The 7,270-nt window shown below is 43.4% G+C and overlaps 1 pseudogene across 1 annotated transcript; it reads right to left on the bottom strand.

The window, feature by feature from the left end:
- Positions 1 to 2,926: 2,926 nt before the first annotated feature.
- Positions 2,927 to 3,862, bottom strand: LOC311428710 (E3 ubiquitin-protein ligase RNF114-like; annotated as a pseudogene). Its single transcript has 2 exons — positions 3,233 to 3,862; positions 2,927 to 3,018 (listed from the first exon to the last, which is right to left on the bottom strand). The product of its transcript is annotated as an E3 ubiquitin-protein ligase RNF114-like (transcript).
- Positions 3,863 to 7,270: the final 3,408 nt, after the last annotated feature.

Raw genomic sequence — 7,270 nt, 5'->3', positions numbered from 1 at the left:
CCGCTCCTCAAACGGAACTCCTTGTTTTTGTAATACAAAAGACAATGAACAAACATTTATTGTGTATTACATAAGCTGTCAGCTTCTAAGAAGGCAGGAGAAGAAGGAGGGTTGTAGAGGGTGGCCAAAGGCAGGAGGGAGGAGAGGAAGGAGCTCTGGCCTCCCTCCAGCCCCGTGCTTGCTCCCTTGGCACAACCTCCCTGGGGGTGTCCGGGGGCTGGGCTGCCATGCTGGTCCTGATGCTGAGCAGGGTGCTCTTGCTGGCCCCCCCGCTCCCTAGCCCCAGCCCTGCTCCCCCTGACGGGGGCCCTCGCTCACCATTCAACAGCGGCCCATGGTGTTCAGTGGGAGCTGTGTTCTCCTGACGAGCCTCGGGCTCCACCCAGGCCAGCATGGGGCTACTGGGTGGTCGTCTCTCCCCCATCCTGCGGGCTGAGGGTAGAGAATTAAGTAAACAGGTACAACTTTGGGAATGAAAGGTTTGGTTATAGAACTAACTACTTGGTGGTATCATCCTGACCATATATATCCAGTACCAGATTTGCCCTCCATGGAACAAGGCAGTGTCTCCACATATCACTCTTTTGTTCAAGTTGTCATTTTTTTTTTCCCTATAAAGTTGGACTTTGCCATGGTAGCACTAATGTTGAATTTAAGTTCTCACCTCTGTATTTAGCAATTTGAAGAGAAACTCTCTGTCAAAGCGTCCTGGTCTTCGTAAAGCAGGATCTATAGAATCCAGTCTGTTGGTAGCTCCGATTACCACAATCTCCCCTCTGTTATCTATGCTGTCCATAAGCGTCAGAAGAGTTGAAACAATGGAACTAATAGAAAAATATAGGTTTTACTTACCGGTTCAGTAAATTTTGTTCCATTCCACATGACTTTCTTCCATGAGTAGTCATAATGGACAAGCTTTTTAAGGACAAGACTCATTTTAAGACATAAAAAATAGGTAAGTTAACACAGACCACTTGCTGATATCAGGCTTAGTAAATTGGTTTCAACTATCGTTTAGAATCACCTGTTTTGGCATTGAGTTACAAGTTTTCAGGATAAATTAACGTGTTCACAGTAAATTAAACAGGTCATCATCCTTTTTTTTTTTTTTTTTTTCATTCCCCAAAGATCAAGCAGATTTTATGTAGGTGCAAAACTGTAATACCTATGAATGTCAGAATTGCATGGAAGTGCACTTAGAACAGTTGCAGAAATCTAGACTCAGGCCAATCTTTATCACAAAACTTTGTCATAGCCAGAACCTAGAAATCCCTACCCAACCACTAGCACATTGTAATCTCTTCACAGACCAAGCATTAGGAATCACCAACCCCATAACACAGTACTTTTCCCACACTGATGTATTTTTTCCCTAAGACTAAGATTGCAGTCACCAAGCAGATACCTCAGTGAGAATCTATACCAGCCTTACCACATTAGGGAAAGCACACCAAAACCAAGTTAAATATATTAGAAGCCACAAACTTGCTGGACACAAAGTTTAATCAAGATGTTTTAGCTGGGGTGCGTTTCATTTCTTAGGGGTAAGGTTATGCTGCAGTCTGCAGAGTGTGAAGTTTATTGGTCAAATAAATTGATTAGTACTCAGTTCTGTGGTGATGCAGGTCCACTGCTCCAATCAGGCATGCCAAGTTCAATGAGACCAGACATCTCAGCACTACTACTCCAATTTCCAAGCTCTGTTCGGGTCTCTGAGACTGCTTGATCTCAGCATATTGACCGTGCAATTAGTGTTAAACTAAAAATGAAACTCTACAATGAAAGTGTATAACTGAGTATCAAGTATCCATTGTCTATGAATTCAAACTTGTTTATATTTTACATTTTCTTTGAAAGCTAAACCTCCATCCTGTATGTATATGGAAAACAATCTAAGTACAGCTTCAGCTACCTTAGCGACGTTTAAGTAAAAACAGGAATTCAAAATACTTGTTAGAATCTGCAATGCAGAAGGCAGTGCTGTGCAAGTGCTACGGGTTATAAGTTTTGCTACCAGCTTGCCTCGAGGGATGGAACAACTAGGAATATATATATGAAATTTTTAGTTGACATAAGATACGGATATTGAAAAAGCTTCTGAATTCCCCTACAAGCATAAGGCTTAAGATTCCTAGAAAACCGATTTTTTAAACACCAATTTAATAAGGCCAACAAATGATTAATATTTGCTATAACAGTTGAAAGTTATGCATTTTAGCTAACACCAAAGTTCTGTTTTCCAGGCAGGCTAGAAATTATGGTCAAAGTATGGAACAAAATCGTAATCAGGTATAGAACTAAAGTGTTTTGAACTAGTTTCTTACTCAGCTTCAAACATTTTTGCTAAGGAATGTTGCAGTTTGAAGACATACTGGAGACACGTTTTCCATATAATTGAGAGGCTGCCTGTGAGAATTCACACACTGGTAAACATCATGAAATCACAGGCATCATAGGCCAGCTGAAACAGGAACTAATCTGGTGAGTTAGCACCTAGGGGTCTCACTAAAGGAAAAGAGCCACAAAGACACCTCTCATACTATCATTTACGAAATGTAAACAAGATCAGGGGAAGAAGAGGTTTACCAGCTAGTTCATGCCAGTCAATTTGGAGTATTTCTGGCTTTAGTCAAACTAGCACAACTGGCAGAAAGCAATCAGAAAACAGGCAGATGTGAAGGAAAACAGAACTGTCTCCTCCACACTGACCTATAAATAAGCTTTGTGTGAAACAAAAAAGAAAATTAGCCTTACGTGGTTGAACAACATAGTCATATTAATAAAAAACAAGAATGATACCAAAAGATCAAATGGGGATTCAAAACTAAGATTAAAGTCTTCCATATTTCTGAATGCCTGAGTTCATCTTGGCATGGACAGGGAGAAGTGCAAGAATGCTGGCCATTTCCCTCTCATGGAAGCTTGGTTTGACAATTAGTCTTCTTTTTTATTTTATTTATCCCGCAAAGAACGCATCAAAACCTGTGCCATCATATCATCTTCATCAGCATCATAATCCTATGAACAAAGGGTACAGAAATTCTTTTACTGCCAGGGCCATATTGGTTAACACAACACAAAACCAGCTGTCTCCTCCTCTGACTTAACAGTAATTCAACTTCTCGCATTATACCATCTGCAAGGACTACATTTTACAGTAGTGGCTACATAAAAAAAGCTGGGTTTTAAGAGTCATCAGGCTCACGTATTCCAAGGATGAAGAAACACGTACCACAAAAGCATCGTATGAAAACCGGTGTCGTCTCTGAAGGTGTTCCATGAAGTTAGCACTCCTGTAATTTGGATCTCCCCACGGCATCGAGGCACAAATTGGGCAAACCACTTGTTTTGCATCCATGCTGTGCAATGTTTTTCAGTGCTCAACTAGTCCTTCTTGATCAAAGCTTTTCTTGCTGCAATATGGACAAGGAAAGGTGAAGCGATTGGGGAAGTTCCTGGTGTTGTGGAGTGGTTCTTTAGTCACAGCTTTCACACCTTCCATGATATAGTTCTGGTACTTTGAACAAGAAGCTGCGTGGCTGCGCATCTTTGAGAGAAACATCTTTTTGTTGCAGCCGTTACAAGTGGTTTCTGTCGCTTCGAACTGCTTTTCCAAGTCCAGAGCCCTGCTGCCAGGCGCCAGGGTGCTGCGGCAGACACCACAGACTGGCTTTTTGAGCTTGAGGCACTCCTGCAGGCATGGTGTGCAAAACACGTGTCCGCAGGGGACGCACATGGGGCTGTCGAACACCTCGAGGCACACGGGGCAGGTGAGGCGCGCCAGCGGGTCGGGCCGCTCGAGGCCGCGGGTGGAGGGTGCGCAGGATGCTGAGGATCCGCCACCGCCCCCTGCCACCGCCATCTCGCCGGCGGCCGCCGCACAGCCACGCCCCTGGCGCACGCTTCGTTGGGTTAGAAACTGGCTGGATAGCCGAGCCCAAAGAGTCGTGGTAAATGGAGTCAAGTCCAGTTGGAGGCCAGTCACTAGTGGCGTCCCCCAGGGCTCAGTGCTGGGGCTGGTCCTCTTTAATATCTTCATCAATGATCTGGATGATGGCATTGAGTGCACCCTCAGTAAGTTTGCAGATGACACCAAGTTAGGTGCGTGTGTCGATCTGCTCGAGGGTAGGAAAGCTCTGCAGGAGGATCTGGATAGGCTGCACCGATGGGCTGAGGCCAACTGCATGAAGTTCAACAAGGCCAAGTGCCGGGTCCTGCACCTGGGGCGCAATAACCCCAAGCAGAGCTACAGGCTGAGAGATGAGTGGTTGGAGAGCTGCCTGGCAGAGAAGGACCTAGGAGTGATGGTGGATAGTCGGCTGAATATGAGCCAGCGGTGTGCTCAGGTGGCCAAGAAGGCCAACAGCATCCTGGCTTGTATCAGAAACAGTGTGACCAGCAGGGCTAGGGAGGTGATCGTCCCCCTGGACTCGGCTCTGGTGACACCGCACCTCGAGTACTGTGTTCAGTTTTGGGCCCCTCGCTACAAGAAGGACATCGAGGGACTTGAGCGGGTCCAGAGAAGGGCGACGAAGCTGGTGAAGGGCCTGGAGAACAAGTCCTACGAGGAGTGGCTGAAGGAGCTGGGCTTGTTCAGCCTGGAGAAGAGGAGGCTCAGGGGCGACCTTATTGCTCTCTACAGATACCTTAAAGGAGGCTGTAGTGAGGTGGGGGTTGGCCTGTTCTCCCACGTGACTGGTGACAGGACGAGGGGGAATGGGCTTAAGTTGCGCCAGGGGAGTTTTAGGTTAGATGTTAGGAAGAGCTTCTTTACTGAAAGGGTTGTTAGGCACTGGAACAGGCTGCCCAGGGAGGTGGTGGAGTCACCATCCCTGGAAGTCTTTAAAAGACGTTTAGATGTAGAGCTTAGGGATATGGTTTAGTGGGGACTGTTAGCGTTAGGTCAGAGGTTGGACTCGATGATCTTGAGGTCTCTTCCAACCTAGAAATTCTGTGATTCTGTGATTCTGTGAATGTGGTCTTGTTTACTGGAGTGCACAGGAGAGAGACCATCTATCTCGTCAAAGAAAATAGTTGAAGGTCGCATCTGATAGGCCTAGCACAAAAACACAGAGTAAAACAGCATTATTTAAAGGAAAAATGCACAAAAACATCATGGTTGGAATGTCATCTAAACTAGATCTTTCATTTTAGCCTCTGGGACCTCTACTGATAGAGCTACTGGAGTATCTGGCATGACTAACAGAAGACAGTCTGTGTCAACCCACTGTATCCGGCTGACAGGAAGCAAATCGTTCCAGTAGTTCTTACAGCTGACATTCACAGCAGAAACACTGGCATTTCCATTTCAGTGGGAAAAAAAAAAAAACTAACAAAATACAAAAAAAAGAGCAAGTTCTACTTAAAAACGTTGACCACAAAAAATAATGGTTTCAACTCTGACAGAACACACTGTGCATTTCAACCTTACCTGTTCAAATAACACACAAAGTTGGCATTCTGATTCCCCCATGTATTTTCTCATGCAGTCCCAAGCATTTCTCATAAAAAATGATATTTTCCTGTCACTTTGACTATATTCACTGGCAAGTGCACGAGCAACTAGTGTTTTCCCTGTTCCTGGGGGGCCATAAAATAGACAGCCTCTGCAATAAAAAAGATCCAGATAGGAAAAAAAACATCATGATGAGTACCTCCTACAACCATCGTCTCTAGAACAAACTCATCTTTTCTAACCAAAACACGTCATATACAAGACAGCAGTAATAGCTGAAGTGTGGGTAGAGGCAGAACAGATAGAAGTTCTGCGTTTTTACAACGTTTCACAAGAAAATTCATTTTTTTCACCCAAAGAAATGAATAAGGGGGTAACTCAAACGTATAAAACCTTCAAAAGAGAGCATACTGTCCCAGAAGGACACTTCCAAAACTGCTGACAAACAGGGTGATTACAGCAAACCGGAGCCAAACGGGCAAACTTCAGCACAGAATCTGAGAATGGGCTGAATGGTGAATCACCAGTTCATTCTGCAGCAATAAACTGCATATTCGTGCTTTCACAATATGCAGAATCTGTTAGTAAAGCATTTAATGCTCCTTTCAAAAGCATTAAGTTACTGGGTTTGGTCTCTCAGACCATCTATTGCTGATGGCAAGTGAGGAAGCCTAAAGCCGGAAGGAAAAGCGATGCCTTAGCACTCAGAGGAAAAAAAAAAAAAAAAAGAAAGCAAAAGTAGGCAGGAAAAACAACTGGGCTTCCAGGCAACATATTACAATTGGCTTCCACTAGATAATCCCTTCTTGCTTACAAACTAATCAAGCTGACTTGTACATAAAACTGAGAACAAAACCACTCCAACCCAACTAACCCAACTTTTTAAAAACACCAGATGGTAAAACTTAAAATTTTAAGACATTGCTTATATTTTTAACCTACAAATATTCTTGATTCTATCCGTTTTTAAGAAACCACTTTTTGCTACTACTAAAACAAATGTTCACCGCTGCCAAAAATGTTGAAGCATGGAAGCATATTGATACCTTAATTGAACTTTCTCCTGAAAACAGCTGACTTAAGATTTATCACTGTAATGAGTTACCTTGGGGGCTGAATATTGAACCGCTGAAAAACTTCTGGATACAGGAAGGGAAAAATCACCATCTCTTTCAAAGCTGCGATGTGTTCGGAAAGACCACCCACGTTCTCAAATCCAATCTAAAGAGAAATTCAACACAACAGAGTTTGTATGTTAAAGAAAGCAGCAATCTAGATCAAGGTTTCATCAGAAATTATCTCAGCACAATGGAAACATTCTGGGCAATTTTTGAAGTTGCTTTAGAGAAAACCATCAACAAAGGTAGTTGTAGATGGCACACTGAGATCTTTCATAATCACTGGAAACACTCGCTGACATGATGATTAGTTTACGACTTACCACACTATTTGCATTGCATCTCCCTGACTTCTTCCAACTTTCTTTTGATCCCTCTGAACTCTCTTTAGGTCCCGTTTCTGACGTTTCACTCGAAAAGTCCTGATTTGAATTAAGGAGAAGTTATAGGGCTTCTTTTTCTTTAAGATGCAGCTCGAAGATTTGTTTTTCGTAATAATGCCAAGCAAATGTAGAAGACATTAATTAATATATAGAAGACCTAATTAATTGACATAAACTTACACAGTTACATTCAGATAAACTTAAACATGGCTAAATATTCATTGGAAGGAGGTTCATCCCTCCCCTATTCTCTAACGACAGCAACCTTCTTGGTTGCTCTCGCCATCCTCACTGCTCTCACCACCATCCTCCTG

This window comes from Aythya ferina (genome assembly GCF_964211825.1).
Source record: "Aythya ferina genome assembly, contig: HAP1_SCAFFOLD_118, whole genome shotgun sequence".
NCBI classification, from domain to species: Eukaryota; Metazoa; Chordata; class Aves; order Anseriformes; family Anatidae; genus Aythya; species Aythya ferina.
Note: the sequence above shows the minus strand (reverse complement) of the source record. Positions and strands in the feature narration are given on the sequence as shown.